This window comes from Arachis hypogaea, chromosome 20, assembly GCF_003086295.3.
Source record: "Arachis hypogaea cultivar Tifrunner chromosome 20, arahy.Tifrunner.gnm2.J5K5, whole genome shotgun sequence".
Taxonomy (NCBI): Eukaryota; Viridiplantae; Streptophyta; class Magnoliopsida; order Fabales; family Fabaceae; genus Arachis; species Arachis hypogaea.
The window spans coordinates 99,934,938-99,959,538 of NC_092055.1; the positions used below are offsets into that span (position 1 = coordinate 99,934,938).

A 24,601-nucleotide genomic window follows, 5' to 3' on the forward strand; every position below is an offset into this window, starting at 1 on the left:
GATGTAAACTAAACTATGTGTCCCCCCCCCTTTGACTCCTCTTGATTTCTGCATGTAATAGGCTCAGAAATGAGTTGGATTTGGGCCTGGGAAGTCCAGAAATCGCCCCCAGCATTTTCACTTTAATGAAGTCACGTGCGAGCATTGATGCGTACGCATGGGTCACACGTACGCGTCGCTTGGCAATTTTGCTTTCCACGCGTACGCGTCATGTACGCGTACGCGTCGCTATGCGACTTCAATTTCATGCGTGCGCATCTGTCACGCGTGCGTGTCGATGAATGCATCCCAAATCCATGATTTTCCATGATTTCTCCACTTTGCATGCTTTTCTCTTTATTCCTTTGATCCATTCCTAGCCTTTTTAACCTGAAATCACTTAACAAATACCTCAAGGCATCTAGTGAAATCAAAGGTGAATTAAAATTAACCAATTAAAGGCCTAAAAAGCATGTTTTCACTCTTAAGCACAAATTAGGGAGAATTTATAAAACCATGCTATTTCTTGGAATAAATGTGGGAAAAGGGTGATAAAATCCTCTAAATTCAGCATAGAATGCACCACGAAATAGTGGTGCATCAAATCAGATCCTCAAGGAAGAGTACTAGCCGCCACCATTAAATGTGGATTCGTTCTCTTTTACTTCCTTTCTTTTTATTATTTTTCTATTTTCTTTATGTTGTATTTTCTGTTCTCATGTTCTTGTTGCATGATCATTTGCACTGATGTCTTAAAGATGTAAAATGTTCCATATATCTCTCACCTTGCTTAAAAGAAAATTTTATTTGAAAAGAATTGAGAGATACATGAATTTCAAGTTTAAAATAAGAATAGTTCAATTATTTTGATATGGTGGCATTGCTTTTGTTTTCTGAATGTATGAATAAATAGTGCATATTTGAAGTTGGAATTTTAGAATGTTGGCTCTTGAAAGAATGATGAAAAAAGAAAGGTATTATTGGTAATCTGAAAAATCTAAATAAATTGATTCTTGAAACAAGAAAAAACAGCAAAAAGAAAAAGAAAAAGAAAAAGCATGTTGCAAAAGAAAAAAGTTATTATGCATTCGAAAAAGAAAGAAAAAAATTAAATAAATAAAGAGAAAAATCCATTACTGCCCAAAAATGCAAGAAAATGAGGGCAGATTGAAAAAGCCAATAACCCTTTAAACCAAAAGACAAGGGTAAAAGGATCTAAGGCTTTGAGCATCAGTGGATAGGAGGGCCTAAAGGAATAAAATTCTGGCCTAAGCGGCTCAACCAAGCTGTCTCTAACCATGTGCTTATGGCGTGAAGGTGTCAAGTGAAAAGTTTGAGACTGAGCGGTTAAAGTCGTGGTCCAAAGAAAAAAGAGTGTGCTTAAGAACTCTGGACACCTCTATCTGGGGATTCTAGCAAAGCTGAATCACAATCTGAAAAGGTTCACCCAGTTAAAGTGTCTGTGGCATTTATGTATTTGGTGGTAATACTGGAAAACAAAGTGCTTAGGGTCATGGCCAAGACTCTAAAAAGATGTGTTCAAGAATAAAAAAGAACTGAACTAGGAGAGTCAATAAAATCATCTGGATTCTAAGTTCCTAAAGATGCCAACCATTCTAAGTTTCAATGGATAGTGAGATGCCAAAACTATTCAGAAGCAAAAAGCTACTAAGTCCCGCTCATCTAATTGAAACTAGGCTTAATTGGAGACTTTGAAATTTATTGTATCTTAATATTCTTTTTATCCTACTGTGTTTTTAGTTGCTTGGGGACAAGCAACAGTTTAAGTTTGGTGTTGTGATGAGCGGATATTTTATACGCTTTTTGGCATCATTCTCATATAGTTTTTTTAGCATGTTTTGTTTATTTTTATTAAGTTTTTATAGGTTTTAGTGTTAAATTCATATTTTTTTATTCTACTATGAGTTTGTATGTTTTTGTGCAATTTTAGGTAATTTTTGGCTGAAATTGAGAAGTTGGAGCAAAAGTCTTATTCAAAGACAGAGAAAGCACTGCAGATGCTGTCCGGATCTGACCTCCTTGCATTCGGAAGAGCTTTTCTGGAGCTACAGAAGTCCAAATGGAGTGTTCTCAATGGCTATGGAAAGCTGACTTCTAGAGCTTTAGCAATGTATAATGGTCCATACTTTGCTTCAGATTAGAAGGCCTAAAACTGGCGTCTAACGCTAGCCTCCTGCCCCCTCTTAGGCGTCCAGCGCCCAAGGAGAAGAGACCAACATCCAAACACCCAAAGAGGACCTCCTACCCAACGTTCAATACCCTAGAGGCCTCATAGCACATGGATCTCATCAAAGCTCAGTCTAAACACTCACCAAGTGGGCCCCAGAAGTAGATTTTAGCACTAAAAAGACTGTTTTACCCTTACTAGTCATTTGTTTAGTATTTAAAGGATTAGATTTATGTTACACAGAGGAAGATCATCTAGACCTCTACACCATTTTTTGTTTATCATTGTATCTTCTATCAGTATGAATTTCTAAACCTCCTAGGTTAAGGGGAGGAGCCATGCTGAGTCTTATGAATTAATAAAAGTATTACTGTTTCTCTTCAATCCGTGTTTTATTTAATTCTAAGATGTATACTCATTCTTCAACATGGTGAATATGATGATCAGTGACAATCAGCTCTGTTCATCATCCTAGGACCACGTGCCTAACAACCACCTGTGTCAACTTGGGTTCGTAAGAATACGTGACTGAAAAGTACGAACCGCCAGCTTGACTATACATCTCTCAGACGGCTAATCCACGACTTCATTGGGGACTTCTCAAGACACCAGTTCAGCCGAGTTCTAGGGAGATTAGGGTCTCTGTGGTAGAGGCTAGAACCCAAAGAAGCAGCATTCTCTGATCTGAAAGATTCGACCTTGTCTGTGGCGTTTTGAGTAGGATCGCCAAGAGAATGAACTGCTAGAGCTTCACCCTCGTTCAGATTGGATGACCGCGGCCATACGGAGTTTGATCTAAATCAGAGGAGATTGATGACCACGGCCAATGGTGTTGATCACATATAGCCTGCCATAGAAGAAATCATTCACAAGCAAAGAAGACAGTAATACCAGAGTTAATTTAGAAAGACAAAGCAACTCCAATCCTTAACCATATTCCTATTACTGATTCCATTTAATTTACAGAGTATTTTATTATATTCCTTTTCATGTCCACTTAGTTCAGATCTCACAAATACAAATCCAACAACTTCTGATTCGCCTAACTAAGACTTGCAAGATAACCATATATTGCTTTAAACCACAATCCTCGTGGTATCGACCGTGACTCGCTCAGGTATTACTTGGATGACCCAGTGCACTTGCTAGTATAGCTGTACGAAAGTGTGGGGATTCGTGCACCAGGTGTTACATGACTTCATTAAATACAACACGTGAGTCGCAATTTCCAGCTTTCCAAAGCCCAATTCAACTCATTTCTGAAGTATTTGAAGCTAAATTCAAGGAAGAACAAGGGGGGAGCAATTAGGTTTAGTTTTAGAAACTTGTTTTAGGTTATATACTAGAGAAAAAAGCTCTATTTTCTCTCTAGAATTAGGTTAGATTTAGATTAATTTCTTCTTAGATTTAGGTTTTAATCATGTCTTGATTTAGTTTTCTTGTCAATTTCTTGTTATTACATCTTTGCTCTCTTAGTTTTACTTGCTATTTCCTTTATTTTGTTGCTTTTGATCTCATGAACTCCTGTTGCTTTGATTTTCGTTTGATATAATTTGATGTTTTTATGTTCATTGATGTTTAATTAAGTTGTTATTATTGTTATCTTGCATTTGGTAGTTTAGATTTTATTGTTATTGCAATTTTATCATGCTTACATTTTATACCTTCCAAGTATTTGTAGAAATGTCTCTCTTAGATTTAGAGTAGATTTCTACACTCTTAGCTTGGAATTGAGTAATTTAGGTGACCTTGATTTCATTGATGTCCGGTATTGATTGGTGATTCAGGGTTGTTAGTTGTTCTTGTTTCCATTGATGAGTAAGACCTATGGATTAAGACTGACTATGCCTATTTGACTTTTTCCCAATGTTGGGATGACTAAATGGGATTAACTCTGGATAATCACCATGTTCATGGTCAATGACTTGAAAATGAATCCTTAATTACCAATCCTTGTCGGGAGTGTTATTTTAGCATTCATACTTCTCTAGCTGTTATTTTACTTTCTTATTATTTAGTTTCTTGTTTCTCTATCCGCAAACCACCCACGTATACTCATAACCAATAACATGCTTATCTCACTGAAATTCCTTTTAGAGATGACCCGAGGTTTAAATACTCTCGGTTGTTATTGGTTTGCATTGTGAAAAATAAGTTAAACTTTGATTCAAGTCATTCATTGGTTTGGAACTATACTTGCAACGAAGCAATTCCTTTGTTGAGAAAAATTCTAGATTGATGTTTGGCTTGCGTCAATATAGTTCTTAATAAAACTCAAAATATAATCATTTCTTTAATAATTCAATATCAGCTAATATAATTCTTAAAGCTTTTGAAAATTTATTTTGACCCCCAAACTTTTTAGAAATTACACTTTAGTCACTAAACTTCTAAAAATTCTATTTTAACTCACAAACTTTCTTTTATTTAACATCCAGTCCTAAAACTCTTTGTTAATTATATTTTGGCCACAAAATAGTCAAAACATGAGGATTTTGTATTTTTCAAAGAACTAAATCAAACTCATCAAAAGTTCATCAAAATTACTTAATTTTTAGCTAGTTTTTCAACAGTTTTAGTAACTGATTTTTCACAGCTTTTAATTTAATCTCGTAGCCATCAAACCTCATCAAATTTATCTCAAAATACCACATCATAACAGCTCTAAAATAATCAAAATACCCCAGCTAGCTATTCATACATAAGCGAACCAAAATCTCAAGCAAACAACAATAATTCAACAAAAATTTAACATAAACTTAATCAAACTCAAACAATAATCAATCAAACAAAAATTCACTTATGAAATTCACATTTAATTATTATAAAATTACCAAACCCTACCTCCGTGCAGAAATCACAACAACAGAAACTTCAGAAAAGATTTCTGAACGAGAAATCGAAGAAGAAAACATCAAAATTGGCTACTCCACCTCCAAGGCTCCCTCTGCCGAACTTTGTATGGAGGGACAGTAGCTCCACCATCGATTTCTCCTGAAAAAAAGTAACGTCAACGTGAAGAGGAGAAAGATACGAACACTTTAATCTAATTAGATTTTTTATTGGAGTTACGGATCACAAGATATCGAAGATGGAAATTATGGAGATTTCATGGTTCTTCTTCAAGGACACTCGGTCTCTCTCTTTCATTTCCTTTCCTTTCATTCCTTAAGTGGCTTCGGCCAAATAAGTTAAATGGAACAAAGATAATGATTATAGTTATTGGTGATTATAGGATAGGTGTCAATTTCTGGAGCTACTGAGTCAGTGGTTCAAGTTATAAATATTCTAAACGGATAATTATGAAACTGGATATATTAAAACACAAGTAATAATATATATGAGTTACTAATATAAATGACATTAGCAACATAATGATAAAAGATATACGATAAAGCATTAGCAAAGCTAAGTTCATCGAAGAGTACTGATATTTACTCATATCGATGGATATCGAGCTCGATAACAATATTATTAACTAAACTTTATTTTTGAATTAAAAATATCAATTATTTAAATTAAAATATACATATAATTTTTATTACTTATAAATTACTAGAATTATAGTTTTAATTATGTAAAATATTTCATCATAACAAAAATATATATAAGAATATGAATTTGATTTAATTCAAATAGTTATAAAATTAATTTAATTACTTATAATAAAATAATTTTTAAAAATAAGGAACTCCAATTTATAAAATAAATTATAACTTATTTATATTTATATTTTAAAAAATGTGGGTCGTTACAAACCTAACTCAGTTCTCAAATGAACCGAATTTGGTTTAAATTTGAACAAAACGTCATATACATTTAATCAGCAAGAAAGCACATTTCAATTCATTTTTGCATGCAAATAAACTCAATTAAACTAAGAGATGATCCGAATTTCTTAAAGAATGACAGATTTGCTAAATATTTAACAGTAGTATGAAGTAAACCTAACTCAATATGCAAATAAACCGAATTTAGTTCAGATTTGAACAAAACGTCATAAATATTCAATCATTAGGACAGCACATTTTAATTTATTTCTGCATGCAAATGAACTCAATTAAACTAAGAGATGAACCAAATTTACATCAGATTTGAACTAGCAGTAAAAAAAGCTCAGTCATTAACAAAAACAAATCAAATTCTTGATCAAAAAATTATTTAAGGAATAAAAAATTTGACTTACCACAATATCTGTTGGCACACAGTATATTTTTTCATCAAATTTGTGACATTTTCTGTTGTTGAGAAGCGTACACATTGCAGAGACCATCTATAAGACAAATTTATTAGATATACGTGAATAAAACGTTTTAGAAAAATCATTAATATTAATGTAATAGCCAAAGAAGAATTTATCATATTTTCTACACCTTGTCCAGGTCTTAGATAGCAGAAGTGGAATCTAGTCCCCTCCAAATGCCCTTTGTGGACCAACATGAATATCGTTTCATACTCATTGGTTGAATCATCTTTGTAAGCCTTTACTTGTATCATCCACTGATAATATTTCTCCTTCAACTCCTCTGTTATTTCTTTTTCTTCATCTGAGTCTTGTACCCTTCAGGGGTTCTCAAATTCGGCTCTGCACTTATTTTCTCAGCAAATTGTAATATTGTTGTCACCCCAACATCCATCACCGCCTCTGCCAACATTTCAAGTTGTGTTACTGTTGTTTGAGAGGTCGGGAGACTTGGTTGAGAGGTCAAGGGACTTTTGCCAAGGCTGAAGAAAGGTGCACCAAAGTCATCTTCCCAATGTCGAGGACGGGGAGAACTGCAAGATGACAGAGGAAAGTTTTAAGTAATAATCAAAATGCATTATGATATAACATCAAAACTAATAAAAATGATTTTAAGTAGAACTTACCCATTAAGAGGAGCTTCTTGCTCCGTTTGCCTTGCAGAAGATTCTTTGCAGGCCTGGTGTTGGGATTCCGAAGGGCAGCTGTATTAAACAGAAAAGAGTTTAATAATGAACCGAAATTACATCAGATTTGAACTAGCAATAAAAAAAAGCTCAATCATCAACAAGAATATATCAAATTCATTTTTGGATTCAAATGAACTTCAAATAAACTAAGGAATAAAGTGAAATTACTATTATATACCATCAAAACTAATAAAATGGAGTTTAAGTAAAACTCACACATTAAGAGGAGCTTCTTGCTCCAATTCTGTTACCGGAGCTTCTTCGCAGGCCTGGTGTTGAAGTTTCGGAGGGCAGCTGTATTAAATAGAAAAGAGTTCAATAATGAACTGAAATTATTATTATATACTATCAAAAATAATAAAAAAGGTTTTAAGTGGAACTTACACATTAAGAGGAGCTTGTTGCTCCGATTGGCTTACCGGAGTTTCTTTGTAGGCCTGGTGTTGGGGTTCCAGAGGGCAGCTGTATTAAACAGAAAAGAGTTCAATAATGAACCGAAATTATTATTATTGTATACCATCAAAACTAATAAAAAGAATTTTAAGTATGACTTATTAACAGAAGCTTCTTCTGTTTGAGTTTTCGTAGGGACAAAGGTAAAAGTCTTTTGATGTTTTATTATCTCTTCTACAAGAGAACTTGGAAGAGTCACTGCAATAGGAACTCCAAGGAAGGTAAACAAAAAAGGATTTAATATTGAATGATTATAATAGGAACTGAGAAATTAAAAGCAGTACATTGATTAGAATAAGAAAGTAAGTTGAAAGACTCACATATCCACAGGTTGAGACTGAGTTTCTTCTCGAATCGCAAGGATTTGTTGTTGAGGATCAAGTGTTGTGCTATTGATAACTAAACAAAAATTTCGTGTGATTAATTAAACAAAAATTATTACCTAAATTTAAAAGACCATCGTAAGCATTTCAACTTATATAGTTGGAGGTTGTAAACTCTGTTTTTCCTTTTTTTTTCATGCCGTTTCTTTCTTCTAAAAAATGTAACCGGGGTTTCAGGGGTATTTTTTCTAATAAAAAAGATACTAAATTAAAATCATCAACCAAGATTTTCTAATTAAACTAAGAAATGAACCTCAATTAATAGCAGAGGATTAAAAACACATCAAATTCATTTTATGGATTCAAATGAACCTCAATTAAACTTAGAAATGAACCGAAAAGCAGAATAAGTAAATAAAAGTTAAGAGGGATTACTTGGTATTTGTAACACCCTACCATACAAAGCTTTACGCTTAAGCCGTAAAACAGAGGTGGTGTGGTATTACGACCTCTATAAAATATATATACATAATATAGTTGAAAGAATATAATATTTGAGGAGCCTTGAAGGTTGGTTAAAGCAAAGTCGTGAAAATAAAAGTGCAACGCTCAAGATAACGTTTACTTGCGTACAAAGAAAGCATAAATGCATATATATACATATAGATAATAAAAGTGGAGAGTCAAGGATACAAAATATTCAAGGTCCAAGCTCAACCTACGAAGTTAAGGCTGGCCGGAGAATATTTACATACATATATATAATCCCAAGTCTAAGGAACTCAAAATAAACCCTAGTTCTCCATCAAAAGCCTCTATGAGGCACAAAAGTAAAACATAGATATACAAGGAGAGCTCTATACATATAGATATATATAAACATAGCAAAATACAACATCCAAAAGTCCCACTTCGTTGCAGAGAAACTCTAGACGCCTAGCGAGGTGCCTCTTGACCTGCATCTAAAAATAACAACATTTGTATGGGATGAGAACTGAGGGTTCTCAGCATGGTAAAGGTGCCCACATATATAAGAAATAAGGTCCCGGGAAAGCCAGAGGTGATTCTAGAACTCCGACACTCAGATTTAAAGCTTAAAGTTTATAAATTGAAAACCATAACATGGTGGGTTAATTGAGGTTCTTATTACTAATTCCTTTCTAACCTAAGCCCTACTTTCCGCGTTCCTCCAATCCTCTAAAACTCTGATGCACAGACAAACAGTACAAACAAAGTAAACACAAGTAGGATATAGATACAGCAGGTAGCAAATATAGCCGGTAAGCATAATAATCACATAGGCAAGCTTAATTAATGCACAATCAAGCAAGACAAACAATGCATATGACGTATGCCTTTCCTACTAGCCGTGAGCTCACGTGTCGTTTATATCGCCAGAACCTGATACATCTAGCAGCTAATAACCTGGATATCATCTCTCTAACATGTCTCTACTCTCTTGGGATATAGTGCCCATCACACTCTCGGGATAAAGTACCCGCCAAACTCATAGAATACAGTGCCCGTCACACTTCCTGGGATAAAGTATTCCTACAATCTTGGGATATAGTACCCACCACGCTCTAGGGATATAGTGCCCATCACACTCATGGGATATAGTGCCCGACACACTTTCCAGGGCAAAGTACTCCCACACTCTTGGGATATAGTGCCCGCCACACTCTTGGGATATATACTCATGGGATATAGTGCCCGACACACCTTACAACAGAGAAAAAACTTAAACATACTCATCATCAACAATCTCAATCAGACCTCAATTATCATATTCATTCATATTCATTCATTCAATATCATTATGGCCAAAAACTCATCAATTATATTGCACTTTGGCATTTCTCAATCATAATTCATCATATCTCAAACTTTTTTCACTTTCAAGTTACCTCACCTTCCAAGTTCAACCCCCTTCACTATCATTACAACTCAATTCTAGGGTCTTAGAGAGTAAAAATAGAGGTTTAGAAGTTCAAAAATCATATTTAAAACACAAAACTCAAGTGCTGAAAAATAGGACCCCACGTACGCGAACCACGTTCTGCATACACGGAAGAGTGATTTTTTCCCAACTTACGTACGCGACACCTGCCCGCGTACATGAGTCTCCTTGGCCAGAATGGTTTGCTCGCGTCACATGCATGTGCCCGCGTACGTGGCATACTCCTGCGTATGCGGGACATCCAACCCGAAAGGAATGCTCGCGCCGCGTGTGTACTCGCGTATGCGAGTTTTACAGGATGTCAAAAATTGGCAGAGTGCTACAGAATCCACCTTTACATACCAAGCTTCCAACGCGCATAACTTTTCTGTTAGAAATCATTTTTAATCCATTCTTCAAACGGCGTAAACTTCACGAACCTAATTTTCATATGAAATAAGTTTGAAAAGGATTGGGAGTCTGAGAGTCGAGTTATGGCTCGTCAAAGTTCAGCCAAAAATTTGTTTTTCATAAAAGTTCTCAAACCTCTATTTTCACCAAATCAAAATTTTCAATCAACATACATTCCAAGATTCTACACAACATTAAAACAACCCAAACTATCATCTCAACATCTTCATTCATTCCATAGCATACAATACACCATTTCAACAACTCCAACCCAACAATCCATATCCAATCAACATTATTCATCAATGAAACAACAATAATAATAATTCATGTTCATAATTCTCACTACAACATCAATCATCAATGTATCATTTTTGTCCATGAAAATTATCACTTCTTCAACCATCAACCACCAATCCATTCTCATACTAATTCAACATCTTTCATCAATTTTACTAAGCATTTAGCACAATCATACATTCCAACCTATCCTATGGTCACCTAGCATAAGTTTTCACAAAACATTACATATTATATACGAGAAACCAAAACCATACCTTGGCCGATTTCTCTCTACGCCAAAGACACCTCAAATAATCAAGGTCACAAGCCTCTTCCACTAAAATTCAGCAACCATAATACAACCCAAGCTTCCAATTACCTCAATTTTTGTTCCACTATTACATATTGACTACCTAATACACATTACCACATCCATATACACAAATTTAATACTCAACCACATTCATTCAAGAAATTCACTAAGGTTTGAATATTCTTACCTCACCTATGCCTCAAGTCAACAAAAATGCACTAGTTTCTTAAGCTAATTGGACCCTAAAATATCAAAGAATAAAAAATCTCAACACCCCACAACATTGAAATTTTGAAATTGGGAGAAGAGAGACTGAGAATAAAAACGTGATTTCCTTACCGAATTGAGTATTGAGCTTTGTAGAGCTCGACGCAGTAGTCGCGTGGCCACAAACGGTGCGGCGATCGGAGCTCTGGATCAAAAGTTACGATCCAAAGAAGGAAGAGATGAATAGTAGTAAGGGTTTGGTGCCTCCCTTCACCATTTCAAGCGTGTTTCTCATGAATGAGGAAGAAGAAACCTGAATTCACTTAAGTGTGGATTGGATTGGATTGGGTTGGGCCTTGGGACCAATATGGGCCCAATTCAATCGGTTTGCCCGTTTGGCCCAATCTTAGGCCAAATTCTTTAAAATTAGTTTCAAAATTCATATTTTAATTAATCCTACCTCATTAAACTATAAAATTTTATTTTCTAATTTCTTTGATTAATAATTAATTTATTGGCTAATTATTCATTAATTTCACAGATTTTACAGTATTGCTCGGGGCATTTATAGACCGTGCCAAGCTCATCTGTGTTTGTAACCCAGGTTCAATTTCACTATCCAAATTTACGGTTGGTAGTCTAAGCAAAAAAATAAATATTATTCAGTAAATCCAAAGAAATTACATGAGGTTTTAGGAAAAGTTAGCAGAAAAAGAAAAAGAACTTTATATAAGAAACTCAATCTTACGTCTGCGATAAATCATATTGCGCATCCGTCGACTCACGGTCATCCAGAACAACATTTGTTTTTTAGCGGCATCATTTTTTCTCTTCGTTCTTTTTTATTTTTGTTTTGTTTTTTTCAACACTTGTATCCTCTACTTGTTGATTTCTGACAATTCATACAATAAGTTTTGAGCTGAAATTATCAATACTTATCACATCATCAGGTGAACCTCAATTAATTCACAAATAAATCAAAATTATTTTATATTTGAACAATCAGTCAAAAATACTCAATCAAGAAAAAGAGAATATATATTTATAACAACAAAATAATCATTTCTAATTCTTACTCGTCTTCAGATTCAATTTTCCTTTCCGAATCCATTAGAACAATCTTCTTTTTTTTTTGTCACCCTTTGTGGTTGTTTTCTGTTCTTTGGCGGTGTTTTCTCGATTTCTTCTTCTTCTCTACAACACTTACAAAAAGTTTTGTTAAAATAACAACATAAAACTTTAAATAAATAGATATTTTTAGATAAGAAATGGTGAGAAGTATACTCAGATTCAGGAAAACTTTCTTCTTCTGAAGATGAATGCAAGATGAAAACTTTCTTTTTTTTTTCTTTCTTCTTCTTTTCCTTCTTTTCCCCATTCTTTTCTTCTATCTCTTTTCCCCTCAATTCAGCTATTTTCACAAGTTCATAAAAATAAACTCATTAGGAACAATATTTTAGAAGCATCTGAGCCAAAATTTCAAGGGAAATAATTTTTTTTATTTACCATTTCATAAGTTGTTTCCAAAGCAATCCACTCGACCAGCCACCTTCGTGTCCAATATGCTACCCATGGTGGCTCGGGAGCGCCATCTGCTTTTGGTTGAGGGAACTTCATTTCATGAAAATATATCAACATTAAAACAAAAATGTAGCCATCAACCGAAAGTTTCTTTCCTGCTTTCTGTGTTTTGATCCCCTTTATCAGGAAGCTTAGCAAGAAAAGCACATTTCAATTTATTTCTGCATGCAAATAAAATCAATTAAACTATGATATGAATCAAATTTCTTAAGGAATAACAGATTTGGTGAATACTTAAAAGTAGTATCAAGTGAACCTAACTAAATTCACAAATGAACCTAATTCGTTTTAGATTTGAACTAGCAGTCATATACATCCAATCAGCAAGAAAAGTACATTTCATTCATTTCTACATGCAAATGAGCTTAGTTTAACTAAGAGATGAACCAAATTTCTTAAGGAATGACAGATTTGGTGAATACCTAAAAGTAATATCAAGTGAACTTAACTCAATTGGCAAATGAACCGAATTTGGTTCATATTTGAACAAAACGTCATAAATATTCAATCAGCAAGAAAACATATTTCAATTCATTTCTGCATGCATATAAACTCAATTAAACTAAAAGATGAACCAAATTATTTATCAGAACCAATAAACTAATAACACAGTTTCATTCGATGCCCTAGTTACGGAGAAAACAAGAAAAAGTGGAATCAGAGAAACTCGATCTACTAAATGAATGAATTGAATCCACTAAACCTTAAATCGAACTAGAAGAAACGCGAGATTTGCGAGAAATTAACTGAACATAATAACAGTAGTTTTCTCAGTACCTTGCGAAATCTTTGTTCTTATTTTTGTGTGTTTTTTTTTTTTTGATAAATTTAAATGATCCACCCGATTCTGCTGTAGTTTCCGTAGAAAATATGAACAAGTTTTGAGAGATTTTGAGAGAGATTTAAAACTCGTTGGTTGCGGTTTAGAGTTGGAAGAAGGAACACTTTTTCATATTCAAGCGCAAAGTGAATTGGTAATGTTTGGGGGGTTTTCACGCATGTGACACACGTTTCATTAATGAGATTCGGTTTTTTGGTATTAAGCCTGCTTGGTTGGATTTGGATACAAAAATACTTGGATGTGTACTTGTGTAACCCAACAGTTAATGAAATTGGCTGAAACATATAGTCATATATACTGGATCTTATTAAAAGTTAACCCAATAAACTTCAACCCTCCACTCACAAGGATTTTCATGTTATTTTTTTCTAAGGAAAGAATCCATGGTTCATTTTTCTGCAAAATGAATTATAATTTTTTTCAACAGTAACATATCTTACAAAAATACAAAAATGATATTGAGGCCACCTACGCTCCTGTTTTTGATGATTCTGGGATCTCCATGTTCACAAATCCACAAATTTATGCAACAATACTGATAAACCCATATTTTATGATGTATTCTGTGCTCAATTTAAGTGATTTATTCAATCCTTCACCCACTTATTCATGTAATTTGCATGGTTTTACTTTCCCTTCCTTATTATGTGATATATGTGAAAAACATGTTTCCTATGCTTTAGAAATATTAAAATTAATCATCCTTTATTACCATTCGATGCCGTGATTTGTGTGTTGAGTGCTTTCAGGATTTATAGGGTAGGAATGACTTAAAGGATGGAAAGGAAACATACAAAAATGGAAGGAAAGCACAAAAATGGAGTTTTGAAGAAAAGGGCAGCGACGCGAACGCATGGACGAAGCGGCCGCGTCCCCAGCGTGAAAAGGCAGCGATGCGTACGCGTGACTGATGTGGACGCGTGCCTTGAGCAGAACGCAAATGACGCGTACACGTGAGCAAAGTGAACGCGTGATAAGGAAAACTCCCAGATGACGCGACCGCGTGACCCACGCGGACGCGTGACAGACTTCACGCACCAGAAACTGCAGAAAACGCCCCCAGTGACTTCTGAAGCCCTTTTGGCCCAGATCCAAGACCAGAAAACACAGATTAGAGGTTATAAAGTGGGGGAATGCATCCATTCAAAAGGGGAGGTCGATCATCATTCACTTTTCAGAGTTTAGATGTAGTTTTTAGAGAGAGATGTTCTCTCCTCTCTCTTAGGTTTTAGGATTAGGATTCCTCTTAAAGGAATTAGGATCTCTTATTATTTCAACTTATTATTTCAACTTCCTCTCAGGTTCAATATTCCTTTTACTTTATATTTCTCTTTTGCTTTCAGATACTTTAATACTTTTATTTAATTACTTATGTTGCCAAATTGGCTTATGAACCATTCATGTTAGGATTTTCTTTATTTGATATAAATTGAGGTATTTCAGATTTATGATTCTTATTTAGTTTTTTATATTCTTGGCTTTAATTGATTAATTGGAGGCTCTTGAGTTATCAAACTTATCGTGATTGTTAATTAATTTTTCTAATTGAATTGAATTCCACTAACTCTAGTCTTTCCTTAGGAGTTGGCTAGGACTTGGGGATCTAACTAATTAGTCCACTTGACTTTCCCTTGCTTTCGTAAAGGTTAACTAAGTGGGATTAAACTCAATTCTCATAAGGATAACTAGGATAGGACTTCCGAATTTTCATACCTTGCCAAGAGTTTTATTAGATATTAATTTATTAATTCCTGCAATTTATTTTCCTTGTTCAAACCTTTCAAAACCCAAAAATACTATTTTCCATAACTAATAATAAGAACACCTCCCTGCAATTCCTTGAGAAGACGACCCGAGGTTTGAATACTTCCGTTTATAAATTTTATTGGGTTTGTTACTTGTGACAACCAAAACGTTTGTAAGAAAGAATGATTGCTTGGTTTAGAAACTATACTTGCAACGAGAAATTATTCTGAATTCTAAACCGTCAATCATTCGTTCTTCAAAATGGCACCGTTGCCGGAGAGTTGCAAATGTGTGCCTTATTATTGGTTATTGTAAATATTTTTTTCTTTTACTTGTTTATTTGTTTTTGTTTTTCCCTTTTATTTCTATTAGCTACCATGAATTCTCACCCCTCTCGCTTTGAGTTTGGTTCTAAATTTGTTGAAAGGAGTGGAAACTATAACAGGAATATGCATCAAGGTCTAAGCAATCAAAGATGGATGGAGCCAAGACGATCTGATCAACCCTTTAGGCGACAACACCCTCCAAGATATCATGGGCAAGGACCACTCTACAATGCATACCAAGCTGATAGATATGGTGGACTACCTTGTAATTACCAATAAGCCCCACCCTGTGCTTATAGACCATCCTCTCAACGTAGCTTTGAACCACCACACTCACAAGTTCCTTTTCACCATTCACCACCGTATGACCCTTATTCACCACAATCCCAATCCAATTACTCCCAAGAACCACCACATTCTTATTATGAACCCTCTCTCCCAACCAATGAACCCTCATACCCACCCCAACCTCCAATGAATGACAAACTTCGTGTTCTTCTTCAAGGGCAAGCGAAGATGCAAGGGGACGTACTGAAACTCACTACTGCCTTAACCGAGGTAGTAAAAATAATAGCTTCCCGACATATGAGCACTCAAAGTACTCCCATGGCTGCATGTGAAGAATCAAAAGAAGAGTGTAGCATGAAGGAGACACTAGAAACTTCGGTGGACAATGAGGAGCATGACTTTATATTGGAACAAGTGGAGGAAGCCATAATTGTTGTAGAAGAAGAAGTGGTTGAAGATTTAGGAGATGCTGAACCTCCATGGGAATCAAGAACTGTAAAGGATCCCACTGAGAACTTCGAATTTGATGTCAAGGAGGATAGTGCATGATGAGCGAATAATTTATATGCTTTTTGGCATTGTTTTTAGTATGTTTTTAGTATATTTTAATTAGTTTTTATTATATTTTTATTAGTTTTTAAATAAAAATCACTCTTCTGGACTTTACTATGAGTTTGTGTATTTTTCTGTAATTTCAGGTATTTTCTGGCTGAAATTGAGGGACCTGAGCAAAAATCTGATTCAGAGGCTGAAAAAGGACTGCAGATGCTGTTGGATTCTGACCTCCCTGCACTCAAAGTGGATTTTATGGAGCTACAGAAACCCAATTGGCACGCTCTCAATTGCGTTGGAAAGTAGACATCCTGGGCTTTCCAGAAATATATAATAGTCTATACTTTGCCCGAGATTTGATGGCCCAAACAGGTGTTTCAAGACAGCTCAAGAATTCTGGCGTTTAACTCCAAAACTGGCACAAAAGCTGGAGTTAAACGCCCAAACTAGCACAAAAGCTGGAGTTAAACACCCAAACTGGCACAAAAGCTGGCGTTTAACTCCAAGAAAAGTCTCTACACGAAAATGCTTCAATGCTCAGCCCAAGCACACACCAAGTGGGCCCGGAAGAAGATTTCTGCATTAATTACTGATTTCTGTAAACCCTAGGCTACTAGTTCTCTATAAATAGGACCTTTTGCTATTGTATTTTCACACTTATCATACACTTTTCATACAATTGATCACGTTTTGGGAGGCTGGCCGCCATGCCTGAACCTTGTTCTTATGTATTTTCAACGGTGGAGTTTCTACACACCATAGATTAAGGTGTGGAGCTCTACTGTTCTTCATGAATTAATGCAATTACTACTATTTTTCTATCCAACTCAAGTCTATTTCTTCTCCAAGATATTCATTCGCACCCAAGAACATGATGAATGTGATGATTATGTGACGCTCATCACCATTCTCACTTATGAATGTGTGATTGACAACCACTTCCGTTCTACATGAACAAGCTTCAATGTGTATCTCTTGGGTTTCTAATCTAAGATTGGAACCTTCGTGGTATAGGCTAGAATCATTGGCGGCCATTCCTGAGATCCGGAAAGTCTAAACCTTGTCTGTGGTATTCCGAGTAGGATCTGGGAAGGGATGACTGTGACGAGCTTCAAACTCGCGATTGTGGGGCGTGTGACAGACGCAAATGGATCAACGGATCCTATTCCGACATGATCGAGAACCGACAGCTGATTAGCCGATGTTGTGATAGAGCATCAGGACCATTTTCACTGAGAGGACGGGATGTAGCCATTGACAACGGTGATTCCCAACATAAAGCTTGCCATGGAAAGGAGTATGAATGATTGGAAGAAGGCAATAGGAAAGCAGAGGTTCAAGGGGAACAAAGTATCTTCATACGCTTATCTGAAATCCACCAATGAATTATATAAGTATCTCTATCTTTATTTTATGTTTATTTTCATCACCTTAAACTCCATAACCATTTGAATCCGCCTGACTGAGATTTACAAGATGACCATAGCTTGCTTCAAGCCGACAATCTCCGTGGGATCGACCCTTACTCACGTAAGGTTTATTACTTGGACGACCTAGTGCACTTACTGGTTAGTTGTGTGGAATTGTGACAAAGTGTGATTCACATTTGAGAGCTCCAAGTCTTTGGCGCCATTGTTGATGATCACAATTTTGTGCACCAAGTTTTTGGCGCCGTTGCCGGGGATTGTTCGAGTTTGGACAACTGACGGTTCATCTTGTTGCTTAGATTAGGTAGCTTTTCTTCAGAATTTTTAAGAATGAATTATAGAGTTTCAAGGTGATGTTCCCACCATCACAAAAGCTGATTGATTCTCATCAATTTAGCTATTGAATGTAATGTCCTGCTGAAGCTTGGCCAAACATGTCTAATCCTTTTTAGACTGAAGCTTTAGACTAACATTGCATGATTCCTAGAATTCTTATTAAAAGTTTTGATTCTCTTTATTTTCTTTTTCATATAAGTTTCAAAAATCACAAAATTTTTTTATAAAATCATAAAAATCAAAATATTTTATGTTTCTTGTTTGAGTCTATTGTCTAATTTTAAGTTTGGTGTCAATTGCATGTCTTTATCCTTCTAATTTTCGAAATTTATACATAATGTTCTTCATTGATCTTCAATTTGTTCTTGATGATTTCATTGCGTTGATCTTCAAATTCTCTTGTTTTGTATGTTTTGTTGTTTCTTACATGCATTTTTACATTGTTATAGTCCTTAGTATACAAACTTTTAAGTTTGGTGTCTTGCATGCATTGTTTATTTGATCTTAGTTGCATTTTTTATTGATTCCCATCATCAAAAATTCAAAAATATTTTTTAAAACTATGTCTTTTCAAGTCAATAATACAGAGAATTGAAGATTCAGAACATTCAGCAGAGGAATCAAATAGAAAAAGCTGGGCGTTCAAAACGCCCAGTGAAGAAGGAAAACTGACGTTTAAAGGCCAGCCAGGGTACCTGGCTGGGCGTTTAACGCCCAAAAAGGTAGAGATTTGGGCGTTAAATGCCAGAATGGGCACCATTCTGGGCATTTAACGCCAGGATGACACTAGAGGGAAGATTTTGTTTTTAATTCACATTTTTTTCAAGTTTTCATATTTTTTCAAAATCAAATCTTTTTCAAATCATATCTTTTCAATCATATCTCTTTCAAAATCAATTTCCTTCCATTTTATATTTATTTTTACTATTTTCAAAAATCCTTGCTTCAATCCAAGATTTACTTCAAAATTTTCAAGTTGTTACTTGCCTATTAAGAAAGGATCAAATTTTAAATTTTAGAATCATATCTTCTAATTTCTTGTTAGTCAAGTAATCAACTTTAGTTTTAAAACTTTCTCTTTTTAATTTGATTTTCAATCATATTTTCTCAATCATATCTTTTCAATCACACCCTTTTTCAAAATTAATTTTCAATCATATCTTTTTAATTTCTGATTTCAAAATCTTTTTAAAAAAAAAAACACTTGATTTCTTTCCCAATCTTAGTTTTCGAAAATCTCAATCAAATTTTCAAATTTCTTTTTAATTATTTCAAAATCTTTTTAATTTATTTTCGAAAATTCTTCCCCTCTTCTCACATCCTTCTATTTAAGGGACTAAGACTCCTCATCAAGGTGCAATTCGAACTCTATCCCTCTTGATAAGTTCGAATTCCCTCTTCTCCACCTCCTCCTTCTATTCTTCTTTTCTTCTGACACTTCAAGGAATCTCTATACTATGACATAGAGGATTCCATACTTTCTTGTTCTCTTCTCTTTCATATGAGCAGGAGCAAAGATAAAAGCATTCTTGTTGAAGCTGATCCTGAACCTGAAAGGACCTTGAAGAGAAAGCTAAGAGAAACCAAAACATAACTCTCTCTAGAAGGCCTAACAGAGCTCTTCAAAGAAGAAGAAACCATGGCAGCCGAAAACAACAACAATGCCAACAATGCAAGGAAGGTTCTTGGTGACTTTACTGCACCTACTCCTGATTTCTATGGGAGAAGCATCTCTATCCCTGCCATTGGAGCAAACAACTTTGAGCTTAAGCCTCAATTAGTTTCTCTAATGCAACAGAATTGCAAGTTTCATGGACTTCCATTGGAAGATTCTCATCAGTTCTTAGCTGAGTTCTTGCAAATCTGTGACACTGTCAAGACCAATGGGGTTGACCCTGAAGTCTACAGACTTATACTCTTTCCTTTTGCTGTAAGAGACAGAGCTAGAACATGGTTGGATTCACAACCTAAGGAAAGCCTGAACTATTGGGAAAAGCTAGTCAATGCCTTCTTGACAAAGTTCTTTCCACCTCAAAAATTGAGTAAGCTTAGAGTGGAAGTCCAAACCTTTAGACAGAAGGATGGTGAGTCCCTCTATGAAGCTTGGGAGAGATACAAGCAATTGATCAGAAGGTGCCCTTCTGACATGCTTTCAGAATGGAGCATCATAGGAATCTTCTATGATGGTCTGTCTGAACTATCCAAGATGTCATTAGATAGCTCTGTTGGAGGATCTCTTCATCTGAAGAAGACGCCTGCAGAAGCTCAAGAACTCATTGAAATGGTTGCAAATAACCAATTCATGTACACCTCTGAAAGGAATCCTATGAATAATGGGTCAACTCAGAAGAAAGGAGTTCTTGAGATTGATACTTTGAATGCCATATTGGCTCAGAATAAAATATCAACCCAACAAGTTAATATGATTTCTCAGAGTCTGTCTGGAATGCAAGCTGCAACAGGCAGTACTAAGGAAGCTTCCTCTGAAGAAAAAGCTTATGATCCTGAGAACCCAGCAATGGAAGAGGTGAATTACATGGGAGAATCCTATGGAAACACCTATAATCCTTCATGGAGAAATCACCCAAATCTCTCATGGAAGGATCAACAGAGACCTCAACAAGGTTTCAACAACAACAATGATGGAAGAAACAGGTTTAGCAATGGCAAGCCTTTTCCATCATCTTCTCAGCAACCAATAGAGAATTCTAAGCAGAGCCCCTCTAACTTAACAACCATTGTCTCTGATCTAATCAAAATCACTCAAAGTTTCATGACTGAAACAAGGTCCTCCATTAGAAATTTGGAGGCACAATTGGGTCAGCTGAGTAAGAAAATTACTGAACTCCCTCCTAGCACTCTCCCTAGCAATACAGAAGAGAATCCAAAAAGAGAGTGCAAGACCATAACCACATCTCACATGGCCGAACATGGAGAGGAGGAAGAGGCAGTGATTCCCACTAAGGAAGACCTCAATGGACGCCCACTGACCTCCATGGAGTTCCTTAATGAGGAACCATGGGAATCTGAGGCTCATTCTGAGACCATAGAGATTCCATTGAATTTACTTCTGCCTTTCATAAGCTCTGATGAGTATTCTTCCTCTGAAGAGGATGAAGATGTTACTGAAGAGCAAGTTGCTAAGTACCTTGGAGCAATCATGAAGCTAAATGCCAAGTTGTTTGGTAATGAGACTTGGGAGAATGAACCTCCATTACTCATCAAAGAACTGGATGACTTGACTAGGCAGAGATTACCTCAAAAGAGACAGGACCCTGGAAAGTTCTCAATCCCTTGTACCATAGGCACCATGACCTTTGAGAAGGCTCTGTGTGCCCTAGGGTCAAGCATAAACCTTATGCCTCTCTCTGTAATGGAGAAGCTAAGGATCATTGAGGTACGAGCTGCAAGAATCTCACTAGAGATGGCAGACAATTCAAAGAAACAGGCTTATGGACTTGTAGAGGATGTCTTGGTAAAGGTTGAAGACCATTACATCCCTGCTGATTTCATAATCCTAGAAATTGGGAAGTGTATGGATGAATCCATCATCCTTGGCAGACCCTTCCTAGCCACAGCAAAGGCTGTGATTGATGTTGACAGAGGAGAATTGATCATTCAAGTGAATGAAGACTCCCTTGTGTTTAAAGCTCAAGGATATCCCTCTGTAACCATGGAGAGGAAGCATGAAGAGCTTCTCTCAATACAGAGTCAAATAGAGCCCTCACAGTCAAACTCTAAGTTTGGTGTTGGGAGGCCACAACCAAACTCTAAGTTTAGTGTTGAACCCCCACATTCAAACTCTAAGTTTGGTGTTGGGAGGTTCCAACATTGCTCTGAACATCTGTGAGGCTCCATGAGAGCCCACTGTCAAGCTATTCACATTAAAGAAGCGCTTGTTGGGAGGCAACCCAATCGTTACTATTATATAATAATTTTCTATTTTCTATTGTTATTTTATGTTTCCTATAGGTTGATGATCATGTGAAGTCACAAAAACAATTGAAAAAGCAAGAACAGAAGGAAAAATAGAATAAAAAATAGAACACCCTGGAGGAGATAGTTACTGGCATTTAAACGTCAGTAAAGGTAGCAGAATGGGCGTTAAACGCCCAGTCTGGCACCATTCTGGGCGTTTAACGCCAGAAATGGGCAGCAGCCTGGCGTTTAACACCAGGATTGGCAGAAAGGGGCGTTTTGCATGCCACTTGGTGCAGGGATGAGATATCCTTGACACCTCAGGATCTGTGGACCCCACAGGATCCCCACCTACCCCACCACTCTCTCTCTTCTTCATCCATTCACCAATCACCTCAATACCTCTTTCCCAAAAACCCCTCACCTATCAAATCCCACCATTCTCTTCACCACTCACATCCATCCTTCATAAAACCCCACCTACCTCACCATTCAAATTCAAACCACTTTCTCACCCAAACCCACCCATAATGGCCGAACCATACACCCCCCTCTCACTCCTATATAAACCCATCTTCACTCCTTCATTTTCACACAACCTAAACACCACTTCTCCCCCTTGGCCGAAACACAAAGCCCACTCCATCTCCTCTATTTCTTCTTCTTCTACTCTCTTCTTTCTTCTTTTGCTCGAGGACGAGCAACCTTCTAAGTTTGGTGTGGTAAAAGCTAAAGCTTTTTGTTTTTCCATAACCATTTATGGCACCAAAGGCCGGAGAAACCTCTAGAAAGAGGAAAGGGAAGGCAAAAGCTTCCACCTCCGAGTCATGGGAGATGGAGAGATTCCTCTCAAGGGTGCATCAAGACCACTTCTATGAAGTTGTGACCAAGAAGAAGGTGATCCCTGAGGTCCCTTTTAAGCTCAAAAAGGGCGAATATCCGGAGATCCGACATGAGATCCGAAGAAGAGGTTGGGAAGTTCTCACCAACCCCATTCAACAAGTCGGAATCTTAATGGTTCAAGAGTTCTATGCCAATGCATGGATCACCAAGAACCATGATCAAAGTGTGAACCCGGACCCTAAGAATTGGCTTACAATGGTTCAGGGGAATTACTTAGATTTTAGTCTGAAAAATGTAAGGTTGGCGTTCAACTTGCCCATGATGCAAGGAGATGCACACCCATACACAAGAAGGGTCAATTTTGATCAAAGGTTGGACCAAGTCCTCATGGACATATGTGAAGAGGGCGCTCAATGAAAGAGAGATTCAAGAGGAAAGCCGGTTCAACTAAGAAGGCATGACCTCAAGCCCGTGGCTAGGGGATGGTTGGAGTTCATCCAACGCTCAATCATTCCCACTAGCAACCGGTCCGAAGTTACTATAGACCGGGCTATCATGATTCATAGCATCATGATTAGAGATGAAGTAGAAGTTCATGAGATTATATCCCAAGAACTCTACAAGGTGGCGGACAAGTCTTCTACTATGGCAAGGTTAGCCTTCCCTCATCTCATTTGTCACCTCTGCAATTCAGCTGGAATTGACATAGAGGAAGACATCCTCATTGATGAGGACAAGCCCATCACTAAGAAAAGGATGGAGCAAGTGAGAGAACCTCACCAAGAGCATGAGGAAATTCCTAATCATGAAATCCCTGAGATGCCTCAAGGGATGCATTTCCCTCCACAAAAATATTGGGAGCAAATCAACACCTCCCTAGGAGAATTAAGTTCCAACATGGGACAACTAAGGGTGGAGCACCAAGAGCATTCCATCCTCCATCATGAAATTAGAGAAGATCAAAGAATCATGAGAGAGGAGCAACAAAGGCAAGGAAGAGACATTAAGGAGCTCAATCACTCCATAAGATCTTCAAGAGTTAACTTCCTTGTTCTTTATTTTCCTGTTTTTCGAAAATTATGCTTTATGTTTATTTATGTTTGTGTCTTTATTACATGATCATTAGTGTCTATGCCTTAAAGCTATAAAAATGAATCCATCACCTTTCTTAAATGAAAAATGTTTTTAATTGAAAAAGAAAAAGAAGTGCATGAATTTCAAATTTTAAAACAGTTTAATTATCTTGATGTGGTAGCAATACTATTGTCTTTCTGAATGAATGCTTGAACATTGCATATTTTTGAATTTGATTGTTTATGAATGTTAATATTGTTGGCTCTTGAAAGAATGAAAGGAAAAGGAGAAATGTTATCTGATGATCTGAAAAATCATAAAATTGATTCTTGAAGCAAGAAAAAGCAGTAAAAAGCTTGCAAAAAAAAAAAAGAAAAAAAAAGAGAGAAAAAAAGCAACCAGAAAAAGCCAATACCCCTTTAAACCGAAAGGCAAGGGTGATAAAAAGGATCCAAGGCTTTGAGCATCAGTGGATAGGAGGGCCCACAGGAATAAAATCCTGGCTTAAGCGGCTAAACCAAGCTGTCCCTAACCATGTGCTTATGGCGTGAAGGTGTCAAGTGAAAACTTGAGACTGGGCGGTTAAAGTCGAGGTCCAAAGCAAAAAGAAGAGTGTGCTTAAGAACCCTGGACACCTCTAAT

General features: G+C 36.3%; 1 non-coding gene across 1 annotated transcript; it reads right to left on the reverse strand.

The window, feature by feature from the left end:
- Positions 1 to 20,168: 20,168 nt before the first annotated feature.
- LOC112788606 (small nucleolar RNA R71) lies at positions 20,169 to 20,276 on the reverse strand. Its single transcript, XR_003195965.1, has one exon. It is a non-coding gene; the product is annotated as a small nucleolar RNA R71 (small nucleolar RNA).
- Positions 20,277 to 24,601: the final 4,325 nt, after the last annotated feature.